We start from the raw sequence: 21926 nt of genomic DNA on the forward strand, positions 1-21926 counted from the left end.
CTTCACAATTCTGTCTAAAAGTGATGCATGGCTAATCTTCACAATTCTATCCAGTGTCATTCATGGATAATCTTCACAAATCTATTTCATATGACGTATGGCTAATCTTCACAATTCGGTCTACATGTGATTCATGGCTAATCTTCACAATTCTGTCTAAATGTGGCACATGGCTAATCTTCACAATTCTGTCTAAATGTGATGCATGGCTAATCTTCACAATTCTGTCTAAATGTGATGCATGGCTAATCTTCACAATTCTGTCTAAATGTGGCACATGTCTAATCTTCACAATTCTGTCTAAATGTGATACATGGCTAATCTTCACAATTCTGTCTAAATGTGGCACATGGCTAATCTTCACAATTCTATCCAGTGTTATATATGGCTAATCTTCACAATTCTGTCTACATGTGATGCATGGCTAATCTTCACAATTCTGTCTAAATGTGGCACATGGCTAATCTTCACAATTCTGTCTAAATGTGATGCATGGCTAATCTTCACAATTCTGTCTAAATGTGATGCATGGCTAATCTTCACAATTCTGTCTAAATGTGGCACATGGCTAATCTTCACAATTCTATCCAGTGTCATTCATGGATAATCTTCACAAATCTATTTCATATGACGTATGGCTAATCTTCACAATTCTGTCTACATGTGATGCATAGCTAATCTTCACAATTCTGTCCACATGTGATGCATGGCTAATCTTCACAATTCTGTCTAAATGTGGCACATGGCTAATCTTCACAATTCTGTCTAAAAGTGATGCATGGCTAATCTTCACAATTCTATCCAGTGTCATTCATGGATAATCTTCACAAATCTATTTCATATGACGTATGGCTAATCTTCATAATTCTGTCTAAACGTGGCACATGGCTAATCTTCACAATTCTGTCTACATGTGTTGCAAGGCTAATCTTCACAATTCTGTCTACATTTTTCACATGGCTAATCTTCACAATTCTATCCAGTTTCATTCATGGATAATCTTCACAAATCTATTTCATATGACGTATGGCTAACCTTCACAATTCTGTCTAAATGTGGTGCATGGCTAATCTTCACAATTCTGTCTAAATGTGGCACATGGCTAATCTTCACAATTCTATCCAGTGTCATTCATGGATAATCTTCACAAATCTATTTCATATGACCTATGGCTAATCTTCACAATTCTGTCTAAATGTGGCACAAGGCTAATCTTCACAATTCTGTCTAAATGTGATGCATGGCTAATCTTCACAATTCTGTCTAAATGTTGCACATGGCTAATCTTCACAATTCTGTCTAAAAGTGGTGAATGGCTAATCTTCACAATTCTGTCTAAATGTGGCACATGGCTAATCTTCACAATTCTGTCTAAATGTGATGCATGGCTAATCTTCACAATTCTGTCTAAATGTGGCACATGGCTAATCTTCACAATTCTATCCAGTTTCATTCATGGATAATCTTCACAAATCTATTTCATATGACGTATGGCTAACCTTCACAATTCTGTCTAAATGTGGTGCATGGCTAATCTTCACAATTCTGTCTAAATGTGGCACATGGCTAATCTTCACAATTCTGTCTAAAAGTGATGAATGGCTAATCTTCACAATTCTGTCTAAATGTGGCACATGGCTAATCTTCACAATTCTGTCTAAATGTGATGCATGGCTAATCTTCACAATTCTGTCTAAATGTGATGCATGGCTAATCTTCACAATTCTGTCTAAATGTTGCACATGGCTAATCTTCACAATTCTGTCTAAATGTGGCAAATGGCTAATCTTCACAATTCTGCCTATATATGATACATGGCTAATCTTCACAATTCTATCCAGTGTCATTCATGGATAATCTTCACAAATCTATTTCATATGACCTACGGCTAATCTTCACAATTCTGTCTACATGTGATGCATGGCTAATCTTCACAATTCTGTCTAAATGTGGCACATGGCTAATCTTCACAATTCTGTCTAAAAGTGATGAATGGCTAATCTTCACAATTCTGTCTAAATGTGGCACATGGCTAATCTATAAAATTCTGTCTAAATGTGACGTATGGCTAATCTTCACAATTCTGTCTAAATGTGGCACATGGCTAATCTTCACAATTCTGTCTAAATGTGATGCATGGCTAATCTTCACAATTCTGTCTAAATGTGATGCATGGCTAATCTTCACAATTCTGTCTAAATGTGACACATGGCTAATCTTCACAATTCTGTCTAAATGTGAGGCATGGCTAATCTTCACAATTCTGTCTAAATGTTGCACATGGCTAATCTTCACAATTCTGTCTAAATGTGGCAAATGGCTAATCTTCACAATTCTGCCTATATATGATACATGGCTAATCTTCACAATTCTGTCTAAATGTGATGCATGGCTAATCTTCACAATTCTATCCAGTGTCATTCATGGATAATCTTCACAAATCTATTTCATATGACCTACGGCTAATCTTCACAATTCTGTCTACATGTGATGCATGGCTAATCTTCACAATTCTGTCTAAATGTGGCACATGGCTAATCTTCACAATTCTGTCTAAAAGTGATGCATGGCTAATCTTCACAATTCTGTCTAAATGTGGCACATGACTAATCTTCACAATTCTATCCAGTGTCATTCATGGATAATCTTCACAAATCTATTTCAAATAACGTATGGCTAATCTTCACAATTCTGTCTAAATGTGGCACATGGCTAATCGTCACAATTCGGTCTAAATGTGATGCATGGCTAATCTTCACAATTCTATCCAGTGTCATTCATGGATAATCTTCACAAATCAATTTCATATGACGTATGGCTAATCTTCACAATTCTGTCTAAATGTGGCACATGGCTAATCTTCACAATTCTATCCAGTGTCATTCATGGATAATCTTCACAAATCAATTTCATATGACGTTAGGCTAATCTTCACAATTCTGTCTACATGTGATGCATGGCTAATCTTAACAATTCTGTCTAAATGTGGCACATGGCTAATCTTCACAATTCTGTCTAAATGTGGTGCTTGGCTAATCTTCACAAATCTATTTCATATGACGTATGGCTAATCTTCACAATTTTGTCTAAATGTGGCACATGGCTAATCTTCACAATTCTGTCTAAAAGTGATGCATGGCTAATCTTCACAATTCTGTTTAAAATGATGCATGGCTAATCTTCACAATTCTATCCAGTGTCATTCATGGATAATCTTCACAAATCTATTTCATATGACCTACGGCTAATCTTCACAATTCTGTCTACATGTGATGCATGGCTAATCTTCACAATTCTGTCTAAATGTGGCACATGGCTAATCTTCACAATTCTGTCTAAAAGTGATGCATGGCTAATCTTCACAATTCTGTCTAAATGTGGCACAAGGCTAATCTTCACAATCCTGTCTAAATGTGATGCATGGCTAATCTTCACAATTCTGTCTAAATGTTGCACATGGCTAATCTTCACAATTCTGTCTAAAAGTGGTGAATGGCTAATCTTCACAATTCTGTCTAAATGTGGCACATGGCTAATCTTCACAATTCTGTCTAAATGTGATGCATGGCTAATCTTCACAATTCTGTCTAAATGTGGCACATGGCTAATCTTCACAATTCTGTCTAAAAGTGGTGAATGGCTAATCTTCACAATTCTGTCTAAATGTGGCACATGGCTAATCTTCACAATTCTGTCTAAATGTGATGCATGGCTAATCTTCACAATTCTGTCTAAATGTGGCACATGGCTAATCTTCACAATTCTATCCAGTTTCATTCATGGATAATCTTCACAAATCTATTTCATATGACGTATGGCTAACCTTCACAATTCTGTCTAAATGTGGTGCATGGCTAATCTTCACAATTCTGTCTAAATGTGGCACATGGCTAATCTTCACAATTCTGTCTAAAAGTGATGAATGGCTAATCTTCACAATTCTGTCTAAATGTGGCACATGGCTAATCTTCACAATTCTGTCTAAATGTGATGCATGGCTAATCTTCACAATTCTGTCTAAAAGTGGTGAATGGCTAATCTTCACAATTCTGTCTAAATGTGGCACATGGCTAATCTTCACAATTCTGTCTAAATGTGATGCATGGCTAATCTTCACAATTCTGTCTAAATGTGGCACATGGCTAATCTTCACAATTCTATCCAGTTTCATTCATGGATAATCTTCACAAATCTGTCTAAATGTGGCACATGGCTAATCTTCACAATTCTGTCTAAATGTGATGCATGGCTAATCTTCACAATTCTGTCTAAATGTGGCACATGGCTAATCTTCACAATTCTATCCAGTTTCATTCATGGATAATCTTCACAAATCTATTTCATATGACGTATGGCTAACCTTCACAATTCTGTCTAAATGTGGTGCATGGCTAATCTTCACAATTCTGTCTAAATGTGGCACATGGCTAATCTTCACAATTCTGTCTAAAAGTGATGAATGGCTAATCTTCACAATTCTGCCTAAATGTGGCACATGGCTAATCTTCACAATTCTGTCTAAAGGTGATGCATGGCTAATCTTCACAATTCTGTCTAAATGTTGCACATGGCTAATCTTCACAATTCTGTCTAAATGTGGCAAATGGCTAATCTTCACAATTCTGCCTATATATGATACATGGCTAATCTTCACAATTCTGTCTAAATGTGATGCATGGCTAATCTTCACAATTCTATCCAGTGTCATTCATGGATAATCTTCACAAATCTATTTCATATGACCTACGGCTAATCTTCACAATTCTGTCTACATGTGATGCATGGCTAATCTTCACAATTCTGTCTAAATGTGGCACATGGCTAATCTTCACAATTCTGTCTAAAAGTGATGAATGGCTAATCTTCACAATTCTGTCTAAATGTGGCACATGGCTAATCTATAAAATTCTGTCTAAATGTGACGTATGGCTAATCTTCACAATTCTGTCTAAATGTGGCACATGGCTAATCTTCACAATTCTGTCTAAATGTGATGCATGGCTAATCTTCACAATTCTGTCTAAATGTGATGCATGGCTAATCTTCACAATTCTGTCTAAATGTGACACATGGCTAATCTTCACAATTCTGTCTAAATGTGATGCATGGCTAATCTTCACAATTCTGTCTAAATGTGATGCATGGCTAATCTTCACAATTCTGTCTAAATGTTGCACATGGCTAATCTTCACAATTCTGTCTAAATGTGGCAAATGGCTAATCTTCACAATTCTGCCTATATATGATACATGGCTAATCTTCACAATTCTGTCTAAATGTGATGCATGGCTAATCTTCACAATTCTATCCAGTGTCATTCATGGATAATCTTCACAAATCTATTTCATATGACCTACGGCTAATCTTCACAATTCTGTCTACATGTGATGCATGGCTAATCTTCACAATTCTGTCTAAATGTGGCACATGGCTAATCTTCACAATTCTGTCTAAAAGTGATGCATGGCTAATCTTCACAATTCTGTCTAAATGTGGCACATGACTAATCTTCACAATTCTATCCAGTGTCATTCATGGATAATCTTCACAAATCTATTTCAAATAACGTATGGCTAATCTTCACAATTCTGTCTAAATGTGGCACATGGCTAATCGTCACAATTCGGTCTAAATGTGATGCATGGCTAATCTTCACAATTCTATCCAATGTCATTCATGGATAATCTTCACAAATCAATTTCATATGACGTATGGCTAATCTTCACAATTCTGTCTAAATGTGGCACATGGCTAATCTTCACAATTCTATCCAGTGTCATTCATGGATAATCTTCACAAATCAATTTCATATGACGTTAGGCTAATCTTCACAATTCTGTCTACATGTGATGCATGGCTAATCTTAACAATTCTGTCTAAATGTGGCACATGGCTAATCTTCACAATTCTGTCTAAATGTGGTGCTTGGCTAATCTTCACAAATCTATTTCATATGACGTATGGCTAATCTTCACAATTTTGTCTAAATGTGGCACATGGCTAATCTTCACAATTCTGTCTAAAAGTGATGCATGGCTAATCTTCACAATTCTGTTTAAAATGATGCATGGCTAATCTTCACAATTCTATCCAGTGTCATTCATGGATAATCTTCACAAATCTATTTCATATGACCTACGGCTAATCTTCACAATTCTGTCTACATGTGATGCATGGCTAATCTTCACAATTCTGTCTAAATGTGGCACATGGCTAATCTTCACAATTCTGTCTAAAAGTGATGCATGGCTAATCTTCACAATTCTGTCTAAATGTGGCACATGGCTAATCTTCACAATCCTGTCTAAATGTGATGCATGGCTAATCTTCACAATTCTGTCTAAATGTGGCACATGGCTAATCTTCACAATTCTATCCAGTGTCATTCATGGATAATCTTCACAAATCTATTTCAAATAACGTAAGGCTAATCGTCACAATTCGGTCTAAATGTGATGCATGGCTAATCTTCACAATTCTATCCAATGTCATTCATGGATAATCTTCACAAATCAATTTCATATGACGTATGGCTAATCTTCACAATTCTGTCTAAATGTGGCACATGGCTAATCTTCACAATTCTATCCAGTGTCATTCATGGATAATCTTCACAAATCAATTTCATATGACGTTAGGCTAATCTTCACAATTCTGTCTACATGTGATGCATGGCTAATCTTAACAATTCTGTCTAAATGTGGCACATGGCTAATCTTCACAATTCTGTCTAAATGTGGTGCTTGGCTAATCTTCACAAATCTATTTCATATGACGTATGGCTAATCTTCACAATTTTGTCTAAATGTGGCACATGGCTAATCTTCACAATTCTGTCTAAAAGTGATGCATGGCTAATCTTCACAATTCTATCCAGTGTCATTCATGGATAATCTTCACAAATCTATTTCATATGACGTATGGCTAATCTTCACAATTCTGTCTACATGTGATTCATGGCTAATCTTCACAATTCTGTCTAAATGTGGCACATAGCTAATCTTCACAATTCTGTCTAAATGTGATGCATGGCTAATCTTCACAATTCTATCCAGTGTCATTCATGGATAATCTTCACAAATCTATTTCATATGACGTATGGCTAATCTTCACAATTCTGTCTAAATGTGATGCATGGCTAATCTTCACAATTCTATCCAGTGTCATTCATGGATAATCTTCACAAATCTATTTCATATGACGTATGGCTAATCTTCACAAGTCGGTCCAGTGTTACGTATGGCTAATCTTCACAATTCTGTCTAAATGTGGCACATGGCTAATCTTCACAATTCTGTCTAAAAGTGATGCATGGCTAATCTTCACAATTCTGTCTAAATGTGGCACATGGCTGATCTTCACAATTCTGTCTAAAAGTGATGCATGGCTAATCTTCACAATTCTTTCTAAATGTGGCACATGGCTAATCTTCATAATTCTGTCTAAATGTGATGCATGGCTAATCTTCACAATTCTGTCTAAATGTGGCACATGGCTAATCTTCACAATTCTGTCTACATGTGATGCATGGCTAATCTTCACAATTCTATCCAGTGTCATTCATGGATAATCTTCACAAATCTATTTCATATGACGTATGGCTAATCTTCACAATTCTGTCTACATGTGATTCATGGCTAATCTTCACAATTCTGTCTAAATGTGGCGCATGGCTAATCTTCACAATTCTGTCTAAATGTGGCACATGGCTAATCTTCACAAATTTATATCATATGACGTATGGCTAATCTTCACAATTCTGTCTAAATGTGGCACATGGCTAATCTTCACAATCCTGTCTAAATGTGATGCATGGCTAATCTTCACCATTCTGTCTAAATGTGATGCATGGCTAATCTTCACAATTCTGTCTAAATGTGGCACATGGCTAATCTTCACAATTCTGTCTAAAAGTGATGCATGGCTAATCTTCACAATTCTATCCAGTGTCATTCATGGATAATCTTCACAAATCTATTTCATATGACGTATGGCTAATCTTCACAATTCTGTCTACATGTGATTCATGGCTAATCTTCACAATTCTGTCTAAATGTGGCACATGGCTAATCTTCACAATTCTGTCTAAATGTGATGCATGGCTAATCTTCACAATTCTATCCAGTGTCATTCATGGATAATCTTCACAAATCTATTTCATATGACGTATGGCTAATCTTCACAATTCTGTCTAAATGTGATGCATGGCTAATCTTCACAATTCTATCCAGTGTCATTCATGGATAATCTTCACAAATCTATTTCATATGACGTATGGCTAATCTTCACAAGTCTGTCCAGTGTTACGTATGGCTAATCTTCACAATTCTGTCTAAATGTGGCACATGGCTAATCTTCACAATTCTGTCTAAAAGTGATGCATGGCTAATCTTCACAATTCTGTCTAAATGTGGCACATGGCTGATCTTCACAATTCTGTCTAAAAGTGATGCATGGCTAATCTTCACAATTCTTTCTAAATGTGGCACATGGCTAATCTTCATAATTCTGTCTAAATGTGATGCATGGCTAATCTTCACAATTCTGTCTAAATGTGGCACATGGCTAATCTTCACAATTCTGTCTACATGTGATGCATGGCTAATCTTCACAATTCTATCCAGTGTCATTCATGGATAATCTTCACAAATCTATTTCATATGACGTATGGCTAATCTTCACAATTCTGTCTACATGTGATTCATGGCTAATCTTCACAATTCTGTCTAAATGTGATGCATGGCTAATCTTCACAATCCTGTCTAAATGTGATGCATGGCTAATCTTCACCATTCTGTCTAAATGTGATGCATGGCTAATCTTCACAATTCTGTCTAAATGTGGCACATGGCTAATCTTCACAATTCTGTCTAAAAGTGATGCATGGCTAATCTTCACAATTCTATCCAGTGTCATTCATGGATAATCTTCACAAATCTATTTCATATGACGTATAGCTAATCTTCACAATTCTGTCTACATGTGATTCATGGCTAATCTTCACAATTCTGTCTAAATGTGGCACATAGCTAATCTTCACAATTCTGTCTAAATGTGATGCATGGCTAATCTTCACAATTCTATCCAGTGTCATTCATGGATAATCTTCACAAATCTATTTCATATGACGTATGGCTAATCTTCACAATTCTGTCTAAATGTGATGCATGGCTAATCTTCACAATTCTGTCTAAATGTGGCACATGGCTAATCTTCACAATTCTGTCTAAAAGTGATGCATGGCTAATCTTCACAATTCTGTCTAAATGTGGCACATGGCTAATCTTCACAATTCTGTCTAAAAGTGATGCATGGCTAATCTTCACAATTCTATCCAGTGTCATTCATGGATAATCTTCACAAATCTATTTCATATGACGTATAGCTAATCTTCACAATTCTGTCTACATGTGATTCATGGCTAATCTTCACAATTCTGTCTAAATGTGGCACATAGCTAATCTTCACAATTCTGTCTAAATGTGATGCATGGCTAATCTTCACAATTCTATCCAGTGTCATTCATGGATAATCTTCACAAATCTATTTCATATGACGTATGGCTAATCTTCACAATTCTGTCTAAATGTGATGCATGGCTAATCTTCACAATTCTGTCTAAATGTGGCACATGGCTAATCTTCACAATTCTGTCTAAATGTGATGCATGGCTAATCTTCACAATTCTGTCTAAATGTGGCACATATCTAATCTTCACAATTCTGTCTAAATGTGATGCATGGCTAATCTTCACAATTCAGTCTAAATGTGATGCATGGCTAATCTTCACAATTCTGTCTAAATGTGGCACATGGCTAATCTTCACAATTCTGTCTACATGTGATGCATGGCTAATCTTCACAATTCTGTCTAAATGTGGCACATGGCTAATCTTCACAATTCTGTCTAAATGTGGCACATGGCTAATCTTCACAATTCTATCCAGTGTCATTCATGGATAATCTTCACAAATCTATTTCATATGACGTATGGCTAATCTTCACAATTCTGTCTACATGTGATGCATGGCTAATCTTCACAATTCTGTCCACATGTGATGCATGGCTAATCTTCACAATTCTGTCTAAATGTGGCACATGGCTAATCTTCACAATTCTGTCTAAAAGTGATGCATGGCTAATCTTCACAATTCTATCCAGTGTCATTCATGGATAATCTTCACAAATCTATTTCATATGACGTATGGCTAATCTTCACAATTCTGTCTAAACGTGGCACATGGCTAATCTTCACAATTCTGTCTACATGTCTGTCTAAATTTTTCACATGGCTAATCTTCACAATTCTATCCAGTTTCATTCATGGATAATCTTCACAAATCTATTTCATATGACGTATGGCTAATCTTCACAATTTTGTCTAAATGTGATGCATGGCTAATCTTCACAATTCTATCCAGTGTCATTCATGGATAATCTTCACAAATCAATTTCATATGACGTATGGCTAATCTTCACAATTCTGTCTAAATGTGGCACATGGCTAATCTTCACAATTCTATCCAGTGTCATTCATGGATAATCTTCACAAATCAATTTCATATGACGTTAGGCTAATCTTCACAATTCTGTCTACATGTGATGCATGGCTAATCTTAACAATTCTGTCTAAATGTGGCACATGGCTAATCTTCACAATTCTGTCTAAATGTGGTGCTTGGCTAATCTTCACAAATCTATTTCATATGACGTATGGCTAATCTTCACAATTTTGTCTAAATGTGGCACATGGCTAATCTTCACAATTCTGTCTAAAAGTGATGCATGGCTAATCTTCACAATTCTATCCAGTGTCATTCATGGATAATCTTCACAAATCTATTTCATATGACGTATGGCTAATCCTCACAATTCTGTCTAAATGTGATGCATGGCTAATCTTCACAATTCTATCCAGTGTCATTCATGGATAATCTTCACAAATCTATTTCATATGACGTATGGCTAATCTTCACAAGTCTGTCCAGTGTTACGTATGGCTAATCTTCACAATTCTGTCTAAATGTGGCACATGGCTAATCTTCACAATTCTGTCTAAAAGTGATGCATGGCTAATCTTCACAATTCTGTCTAAATGTGGCACATGGCTGATCTTCACAATTCTGTCTAAAAGTTATGCATGGCTAATCTTCACAATTCTTTCTAAATGTGGCACATGGCTAATCTTCATAATTCTGTCTAAATGTGATGCATGGCTAATCTTCACAATTCTGTCTAAATGTGGCACATGGCTAATCTTCACAATTCTGTCTACATGTGATGCATGGCTAATCTTCACAATTCTATCCAGTGTCATTCATGGATAATCTTCACAAATCTATTTCATATGACGTATGGCTAATCTTCACAATTCTGTCTACATGTGATTCATGGCTAATCTTCACAATTCTGTCTAAATGTGGCGCATGGCTAATCTTCACAATTCTGTCTAAATGTGGCACATGGCTAATCTTCACAAATTTATATCATATGACGTATGGCTAATCTTCACAATTCTGTCTAAATGTGGCACATGGCTAATCTTCACAATCCTGTCTAAATGTGATGCATGGCTAATCTTCACAATTCTGTCTAAATGTGGCACATGGCTAATCTTCACAATTCTGTCTAAATGTGGCACATGGCTAATCTTCACAAATTTATATCATATGACGTATGGCTAATCTTCGCAATTCTGTCTAAATGTGGCACATGGCTAATCTTCACAATCCTGTCTAAATGTGATGCATGGGTAATCTTCACAATCCTGTCTAAACGTGATGCATGGCTAATCTTCACAATTCTGTCTAAATGTGGCACATGGCTAATCTTCACAATTCTGTCTAAATGTGGCACATGGCTAATCTTCACAAATTTATATCATATGACGTATGGCTAATCTTCACAATTCTGTCTAAATGTGGCACATGGCTAATCTTCACAATCCTGTCTAAATGTGATGCATGGCTAATCTTCACAATTCTGTCTAAATGTGGCACATGGCTAATCTTCACAATTCTGTCTAAAAGTGATGCATGGCTAATCTTCACAATTCTGTCTAAATGTGACGCATGTCTAAATGTGATTGAATTAACAAAGTCCTGCTGTGGGCATTCAAAGACGTATAATATAACTTCATCAGATTTAAAAAGGAATTAATATATATGTTTTAGAGTGTTCTGGTTAAACAATAAACCTTCCACAATTACAATAGAAGAATACAATATGTCACATTATCATCTCATAATGAAAATAAAAAATAGTTCCTAAGGGGGGCGCTGTTGAGCAGCATGAAGTAATGGTGGATTAGGCATTGCTCCAGCCCCAACACAGCATAATCCGTGGAAATGATCCTGTTCTGTGCCAATAAACTAGGTACTGAACTGGAGAAAGTTGTAGGTTGACTGCAGGACCCTGTGGACGAGAAATTGTTGATGACGGAGCAGTACTCAAGGTTTAGAGCATTGCTGAAAAGCCTGGGGACCTGGGTGAAAGTGAGATCCTTCCTGCAACTCCACGGAATTCCCTGTCATTAGCTACACCGGCCCCTGGTGTGCCGCGGCCTGGGGCGCCTGCCGGACCAAGTCCCTGTGGTCAGAAACTTCACTCCATGTCTTGAGCCAAAAGTGGGATTGATGTTTGCCCATTGAGCCTGACAGAGAGGGTCGTAATGCAGTGAGAACACTCCAAAATAATTGCAGCCAAGGAGGTACAGCCGTGGGGCATTACAGCGGAATTTGCAGGAACATGCAAAAGTGCTCCGAAACAACACAGTTACCACAAAGAGTGTAACAGCACTCCGAGATATGGGGCCCGACTTGGACCACGCTAACATTTCAGTTGAGATATGCTACACCTCAGGGGTCGTGTGACGCTAGAGGCCCAGCGTTAGGACCCGGGGGAGACCAGGGCATCAGATAGATTAGCCCGCTATCGAGTACCTTCGATAACCTGCCAGGCCCTCTACTTGCCGGTAGGACCTCACAAGAAGCAAAGGGAGCCGACGCAACACCACAGGGGAGTAAAACCCCCAGAAGATGGAACGTTGTAGGAGCGGCATATGTGGTACAGTGAACAGCTGGTACAAGGGAAGACTATTCACAGCCTGAGATGGAGGAGATTAACTGTAACCCACTGACAGGCTGGGGGGAATATATGCGGCAGTCCATTAGTATGAAGCAAGCAAAACCCCCTACAAAGAAGTTGGAAATATCCTGGATACAGGCACCACGCTAACCTGGAATCACTGAAGTTGGTACACTCGGAAGACACGAGGTCATCAACAAAATACGAGCACAATTGATACGTCCAGGTGGAGGGCATAGCTTTGAAACCATTGCAGCACGACGTCTGAAGGGAAATGCCACAATTGGAGGCGACCTGAGGGAACTGAACGCGTGTGTTCCAGGTTGCACGTGGGAGGCCACAAAACCAATCCTCCCGGTGGACGGAACAGTACCGTAAGGTAACCCCACAGAGCATTTATATTGTCATAACAACTGGGGATAGACTATACATCTACTCATGGTAGGGGGACGCTAATAAAAGGTATGTGGAGAGTAATATAGACAGTATCCCATAGCAGGGACAACAGTATACTGTACCAAGTGCAGCGCATGAATCTGCCTATTATACCACCGACACCCCCACGCCAACAGAAACTCCCTTATTCAAACTTAAGTGCCGGCGTAGGACACACTGAGGGTCTAGAACAGAGAGCTTACCGGGAAGACAACGTACTAGAAGCACCCTGATAAACCTTAGCAGTCACCAGAATTTGCAAACCGACTCCTTGAATAGTATCTGAACCAGCTCAATTAACAGGATTCCCGGTCAGTTCAACGCTCCTGCAATAACAGACAAAGGACAACGGCCTGAAGGACAGCAGATAATCAAAGTGCAAGGTCCCATTAAGCAGCAAGAGAGCAGTCACAAATTGATGAAGGGCACCAACAAAAAGAAGGGCCTGATGGACCCATTCATGAAAACCATAGCGCAAAATACAACACAGCTGGACCAGGTAGAGGGTGGAAGCACCATCACAACACCAGGAGACCCCCAGGATGACCACATATTGCAAGCAATGTCAGTGAATGTCAAACTTGATGTCTCCACAATCAGCTCCCTGAAAGCCAAGGTAGAGAAAGAGAGTCAGCGAATACCCAAAGCTGAAGCTAGAATCGGAACAACAGAAGATAGACTAAATCAGCATGACCGGGACATTGCAACACTGAAAACCGAACTAGTTGAAACCAAGGCTAAATGTGAAGACCCTGAATCGCAATCGCGGCACAGCAACACCCACATGGTAGGGGTAACGGAAGCAGCATGTAAAGGCCAGATGGAACCATTTATTAGAGAACCTACTCCATACCCTATTCGATTCAGCACTCTTCTCATCACATTTCTTAGCGGAAAGGGCACATCGTAACCTTGTGCCGAAACCCGGTGCCACACCATGCACCATCATCGCAAGACTGCTAAATTATAGAGACAGGGACCTCATCCTGAAATTAGCCAGGGAGAAAAGAACACTACACTATGCACAGCACAGTAAATATCTACCTTGACTTCTCGGCGGGGGTTTAGCCACAACGGTGATCATACGACCAGGTGAAGAAGGCGATGCGTGCCAAGCACATCCCATACTCCTTAATGTTCCTGGCGAAACTCAGGAAACAACACAGGGGACGCGAAAATCCAGCAGAGGCTAGAGCATACATGGAATCATCCATCCCGCTACCACAGTGGGTTCTCAGAAATAACACTAGCCCCATCCGAGGGCGGAGAATGCTCTTGATCATGAGGCCGGGTGATCTACAAATCCTGACCGCTAAGAAGAAGCCAGAGGTGAGGAACTGGTAGGATAAGAGGCACACAGCATAATGTTACAAGTTGGAAACTGGCAGGTTGGGCGCGAAGCACGCGGTGTGACCACTGTCCACTTACAGGATCCCCCGGGAGTATTCTACTGTTTTGAAGAATGGACACCATCAAGTTGGGGGAGACGGTGAAGGTGGGGGGATACATACAAGAGGGGAAGGGAGATGGGATGGGGTGGTATTTAGGAAATGTTTTAAGGTTAAAAATGCAGGTTGGCGGGTTGCAGGAGTGGCACGGCACAGGGTCAGAAAATTGGTTTCATATTAACGGAAAACACACTGAATCCAATGGTAATACAGGATTCAACAAATGGGTGAATCAACAGGCCTGATATCATGGAACGTCAGATGCATCCATAATCCCATTAAAGCCAGGAAGATAACGTCATACATTGACCGGCATTCCCCTAAGAAATTAATGCTACAGGAGACACACGCAAAGGGAGCATTAAACAATACTTTTGCCCCCAAGTGGGGAAGACAGAGATTTTATACCTCCTACTCATCACGGGCCAGAGGGATAATGATATTAGTCCATCAAACACTGCCCTTCAAATCACAAAAGGTGCAAATAGATCCTGAAGGGCGATATATAATAATTACAGGGGAGTTAGCCGGGAATAGGATCATACTGGTGAACTGATATGGCCCCAATATTGATGACCCGGGCTTCTACAATGGCATTGCAGAGAAGGTGACAAGGGAGGGTGAGATCCCGATCATATGGGGGGGAGATTTTAACACTGTACTAGACGTGGTGAGAGATAGAACTAGCACTACCCGACAAAAACTTTCTAGTGCCGAACAGATGGTACAACAAATAATGGGTCAGCTAGGGATTATGGATGTATGGAGAAATGAAATGAACATCGGAATATTACTGAATACACATATTACTCCACAGTACACAATGCCATGTCACAAATTGATTTAATACTAATATCTGCAGATTGGGCGTCTAGGGTACAATACAGCAAGATTCACCCATGCACACAGTCAGATCATTCTCCAGTAGAGATCAAACGTATTATGAGGGAAATATCCAGACCTTGCTTTATGTGGAGAATGTAATTGGATAAGCTAAAGGACGCCATACAGATCACCCAGTGTGAGAAAAGATTGAAGAATTCTTTCGAACAGAATGGGGGTTCGGTGTGCCAATATGTCACGGTATGGGAAACATTCAAAGTGTGGATTAGGGGAGTACTGATCTCCATGACTATCAGTATTCTTAAATAACAAGACAGGAGCTGGGCGATACGGAAAGAGAAATATGAAACTTAGAAAACCAATATGGCAACACCAAGGATTGTAAACTCCTGCGGGCAAACAAGGGAAGCTTGACAAAGTTCCGTGATTTGGCGGATTTGGAAGTTAGATACATGGCTAAACCTTTTCAGGCCCGTAAGTACGGGGAGAGAGACCAACCCGGGTGATGGCTAATGGGACTGGCCATGGGCGAACGTGGGATTCAGACCATCACTGGCATTATGGGGAAGGCGGGCCAGATCGTAAAGTCTTCTAAGGAGAATAATGAGGAATTTAGGATTGCTACAAGGCACTATACACCAACGTTGAAATATATAAAGAATACAAAAGCACTCTGGCCCCAAAACTCCTAAGAGTGTGGGAAGAGTCACTGGCTAATGGGAATCTTCCACCTTCAATGTCATTGTCGGTTATCACAGTGCCCGCTAAGCCTGCATGCCCGCCCATCCCCACGCGATCAACGAGATTGAATCTTAGATGACTATTCAGAATTATATCACAGATAAACCCAGAGGCCAAGGCGGTAGCAGCATCGTTAGATGCCGCAAAAGGCCTTTGACTCAGTGTCATGGACGTTCCTATATGAGGTACTCAGACGGTGTAAAAAGGGTAACAACTTCATCAGATATATCAGATTATTATATAGAAATCCAACAGCGAGAGTCCGCATGAACAGGATATTATCACAACCATTCGGGCTGTCCCAGGGTACTAGACAGGGCTTCCCTTTTTCACCCATACTATTCGCACTCACAATAGAACCACTTGCCAGGAAATGCACAAACGGCTTTCACATAGAGGTATACACATACAAAGTGCCCCTCAATAATATCGTTATATGCAGACGATACACAATTATATCTATCTAACCTCGAAGAAAACCTTAAACCAGCAATGGCAGAGGTGGCCGAATTCATGAGACACTCAGGATATAGGATAAATAATACAAAATCCGAATTATTCCCACTGACCAAGAACACTACCGCACCCACTGATTTGTTAGGATTTAGATGGCCCCTGATTAGTATTAAATATCTCAGAGTTCTGGTCTCTGGCAATCAACAAACACTATATGAAGGTGAGCTGGAGGCATCCAGCTCTTTAAGATGAGTAGCAATACCCTGGAGATAGATGTGGATGCAGATTTTAATCAACCATCAATAATACAGACAACACAAATTGCATTGGCAAAAGTTTTTCTGTTTTAATGCAAGTATTTAACACAGGGAGTACAACGAACATTAGCAATCGTTCAATACTCGTACTCTAACTTATTTAAGAAAAAACAGCATTTTCATAGACCAAATGAGTCACTACTGATGTTTAGACCTGCATCACTACCAACGTCATCCTACGTGCCAAACTACAAAACTTATCGGGAAGCAGGATTGGTTCTAAGTGAATAACTAAGCATATGTGTTATATCTGTATGGAGTAGCAGAGAAAGGTAATACGACAGTTAACATCAGGTGGGGCAACTAAGCCTTCCCCTAAATTGGTCACTATGAACGCCACTAAATGTATGACGTCTCATTGGCTACACAAACTATAGGACCCCAAACTACGTGGTCCCTCACAATTGGTTGGCTACTAACCCCCGTCAGTAATTTTCCACCTACGTGAGCAGCACGCAGACTGAACAACCAGGTGCGGGTGAGCTTGTCTTGATACCAGCTTTCCACCAATTAAAACTATAATCCATCATCACCTCAATGGTCCAGTGTCAATTAGTACTTTGAAGTTGGCCTTGAGTCTGTACTTTTCTCTGTGACTTTTTAAGGAGTATGGGTACTATCTGGCTTCCGTGCGTAGGTGTGATCTTCTCATCCGTCCAACGTTCTTCCATCACGTGACTGGACACCACGAATTGAGCCTTTTCGTGTATTTGATTTTGTTCTTCACTAGTCTTCTGACGTCTTTTGTTTTTGCTTGACCTTTTTGAACAGGAGCTTCTGTTCTTTCACGTTAATTGTATCCAATGTCAGCCAATTCCGGTCTGATAAGAACTTGGCTTTCTTGGCTGAGCCAACTCCTCCTTTAGTTGACCTGTATTTTGTTTAATTCAATTGCTTTTGTAACTGCGACACTGAAATGAGGCCTTCCTCGTTGTTCAGTACTGCTTTATACATAGTGGATACATTCATTCTTCATATATGCATATGATGGTGCTTGCCGCGGTCTAATCTTTTTAAGCATGAGGCTAGCTTTATGATTACTTCCCTGCTTGCGTTTCATTGCATCTGTACACAGTTAAACTAACTAAGTTTCTTCATCAGGTTTGTGGCATAAGTCTCTTCATCTTGATCCCAAGATATCACTCATCCTCAGTATTTCTTCATTCTTTATAAATCGTCTGCCTTCCTGGTCTGGTTATCCTTTTATATGGGTATCGATTCAGCTTTATACGATGTCACCATTCATCCTGGTCATTTAGTTTCTTTGTTTCATCAGGAATCTCGTTCAAATGGCCATCATATTGTCTTGGCTGTACATATGGTTTCCTCAATGGCTACTTTACTTCCCATATTCTCTTAGGTATTGGTACCCTTATGGGTACTGCACGGAGCCCACGCTCTCCTCTTTGCTGGTTTATCTATTCAGTATACGTCAGTGTCATGCATTCCATCCCTCCGTCTACTGCTGTCCCTATTGCACTCAAACCCACCTCCATCTCCGGTCCACATTCAGGGCGGCAGCAGTTTGGTGTCCGTTGGCTTCGTTCATGGACTGGAGTCAACCACAATTTGGGGAAGTCATTTTTGAATCATATGGGACGTTTACGTCTATTTCTTTACTGGCAACTTCCCTGGCGTATTGGTACAGGCAGGGTCAGGCGTCCTGTTGCCAAGCAGCCACGTTCATTTCCGGATCACGTGAAACGAAAAGCCCGCTCACGTGACACATCTACGGATCACGTGACATGGAAGCTCCACTCACCTGATATTGTTTCCATAGCGACAGGTTAAAAACCATGATTCCACGCTCTACAGTGCTTCACAGCTGTTCCTGTTAACACTGTTTGGCATACTTCACGAACTTCGATCACTGGCTTCTTTTGATCACGGACTACGAATTACGGATTTCCTTTGCCTCACCCTTTTGTATTGACGCCTCTTGAACTGATCTTCTGTTACCTCGACCTATGGACTGCATATTTGGATTCCTTCTGCTCATACCTTCGGATTTGTTGTTGTCCTCTGCCTTTTTACCGGATTTACCCGATTTTGGATCAGTTGCACGGACTTCTACTGGTTCTCCCTTTTTTGCGACGATGCTTCAAGTTCCTTCTTCCACCCATTCCCGAGTGCCACATCAAAGCATCTACAGGTACTTCCAGTGTGTGGTACATTCAAATCCGAAGTGGTGACCCATCATCTACCTCCTACTGCTGTCGCCCTTACCATACACTAAGGGTACTCCTAGTAACACCCACCACGTTCCTTGCCCCTGAGGTCCTGGTTTGGTTAAGTGGCAATCCTTCCACAACTAGGTAAGCTATTTATATCGGATTCTATTCAGCTGTCCCTAGTTGGTATTTCCTATATTGGTGTTGTGTTAAGTTCTTGTTTGCCTTACAGCGGCCTGGGGTTTTCTGGCGTTCCGTGGGTCCGGCGTTCCAGTACCTATCACCTGTGGCCTCAAAGATTGCACGCACAGGGAGTCATTTTGATATCTCCCTGTGTGGTACTTGGGGACGGAGGCCTTTATAATCTAGACGACTATCAAGTCTCAACAGACTGTGAAGCCGTTTTTATCGTCTGGATTATGGAGGCCTCAGCTGGCGATCCCGTGGCCGCTCTAGTCCAAGCAATTACCGTTCTACAGGCAGAGATGGCAGCAGCCACCACTGCCTTTCATCAACGCCTTGACTCTATACAGAGTACACGTCATCCCTTGCCCACAGACCTAGAATTCGGGGATGTACTTCCACAACCCACAGCCCCTAATAGTGCACCTCCCATCCCAGTAGTGGTTCCCACTCATTTTCCTTTGGCAGCTCCAGAGATTCCGCACATTTCTCAACCAGTGTAAATTACACTTCCTTTGTAGAGCACTAGACTTCCCTGATTCCATCACTAAGGCTGCCTTCACATTGTCACATTTGTCTGGCATTGCTGCTACATGGGCTAACCCTCTATTGGAAAATGACAGTCCAGCCTTATACGACTTTGAGCTATTGGTGGCAGAGATGACCCGGGTGTTCGACACCCGACACAAGGCCCAGTCACGAGATTTAGAGTTACTTGATTTGGTTCAAGGAAAGAACACACTCACATAGTACATAACTCGTTTCAATCAATTATCGGTTGAAACCTCTTGGCCCGAGAGTAAAAAGGCCGTGGTTTTCTACAGAGGTCTAAACAACCCCATGAAAGACGCACTTTCTGTTGTCCCATCATTACCAACACAGTATCCTGATCTGGTGGATCTGGCCTTACAGGTAGATGTAGATGCCCGGAGAGCTGAACGGAAGTCTGAAGCCGGGTTTTCTAGCACACAATCCTTTGCCACACCTTCTGAATCCTCCGGGGAACCTATGCAGGTCGGAGGAATCTGTAGTTCAATAACCACCATAGAGAGAGAACGCCGGAGATCAGCCAATGCCTGTTTTTACTGTGGCCTTAATGGGCATTTCGTCAAAAATGTCCATGTCGCCAAAAACTGAAGAATCAGGTTTTTCAGAAAGCTCGTCCCTAGATATGGGGGCTAGGGCGAGCCCTCATTTGTCCCCCTCTGAATCAGTTCCTGCTTTCGGTTGCATGAGGCCTGTTGTTGTACAAGCTGCTCTGAATCCCATCCCAGAAATCACGCATTCAGTCAACATTGTCATTGACTCCGGGGCTACGGACAATTACATTGATATAACATTAGCTATTTCACTGAACTTACCCTTAGTAAACAAGAGACGTCCAGAACCTGTACAAGCAGTAGACGGTTAATCACTGGTGTCAGGCCCTATCAGACAACAGACCGCTCCACTCACACTGATTATCCAGGATACCCATAGAGAGACCCTTTCGTTTGACCTGATTTCCACACCACAGTTCGGTTTCATCCTGGGAATCCCTTGGCTAAAAAAGCATAACCCACTTATTAATTGGGGAACAGGACAGGTACATTTCGAATCAGACATCTGTCAAAGTTATTGTCTCACAGTACCCGAGGGACAGGTACCACCATCACAAGCTTTAGAAGCTGTCACGCATCTTGCTCTAAAAGATGTTGAGATGTCCGAATCAACCCCTCATATGGTAGGCACCATCGCTGCTGGTATACCCGCAGTCTATCACGATTATCAAGAGGTGTTTGATAAAGGAACTGCTGAAAGTCTACCTCCGCATCGGTCGTATGACTGTCCTATAGATCTCGTTCCTGATTCCACAATACCTAATGGGCGTATTTACTCCCTCTCTCACTCCGAAGACCAGGCCTTAAAAGCATACATCCAGGAATCCCTACGCTTAGGCCACATCCGACCCTGCACGTCGCCTGCAGCCAGTCCAATATTCTTTGTTCCAAAGAAGGAGGGTGACCTCCGCCCATGTGTGGACTACAGGCGCCTAAATGCAGTCACAATCAAGAACCGCTACCCTGTACCCCTCATCACCCCTTTGCTTGGCCAATTAACACACGCCTCCATCTATACTAAACTCGATCTAAGAGGGGCATATAATCTGGTCCGCATACGAGAAGGGGATGAATGGAAGACCGCATTCTGTACCCGTCATGGTTTATTCGAGTATAACGTCATGCCATTTGGACTATGCAATGCACC

The sequence above is a fragment of the Ambystoma mexicanum genome, chromosome 6p (assembly GCF_040938575.1).
Source record: "Ambystoma mexicanum isolate Mex_15411 chromosome 6p, UKY_AmexF1_1, whole genome shotgun sequence".
Classification (NCBI taxonomy): Eukaryota; Metazoa; Chordata; class Amphibia; order Caudata; family Ambystomatidae; genus Ambystoma; species Ambystoma mexicanum.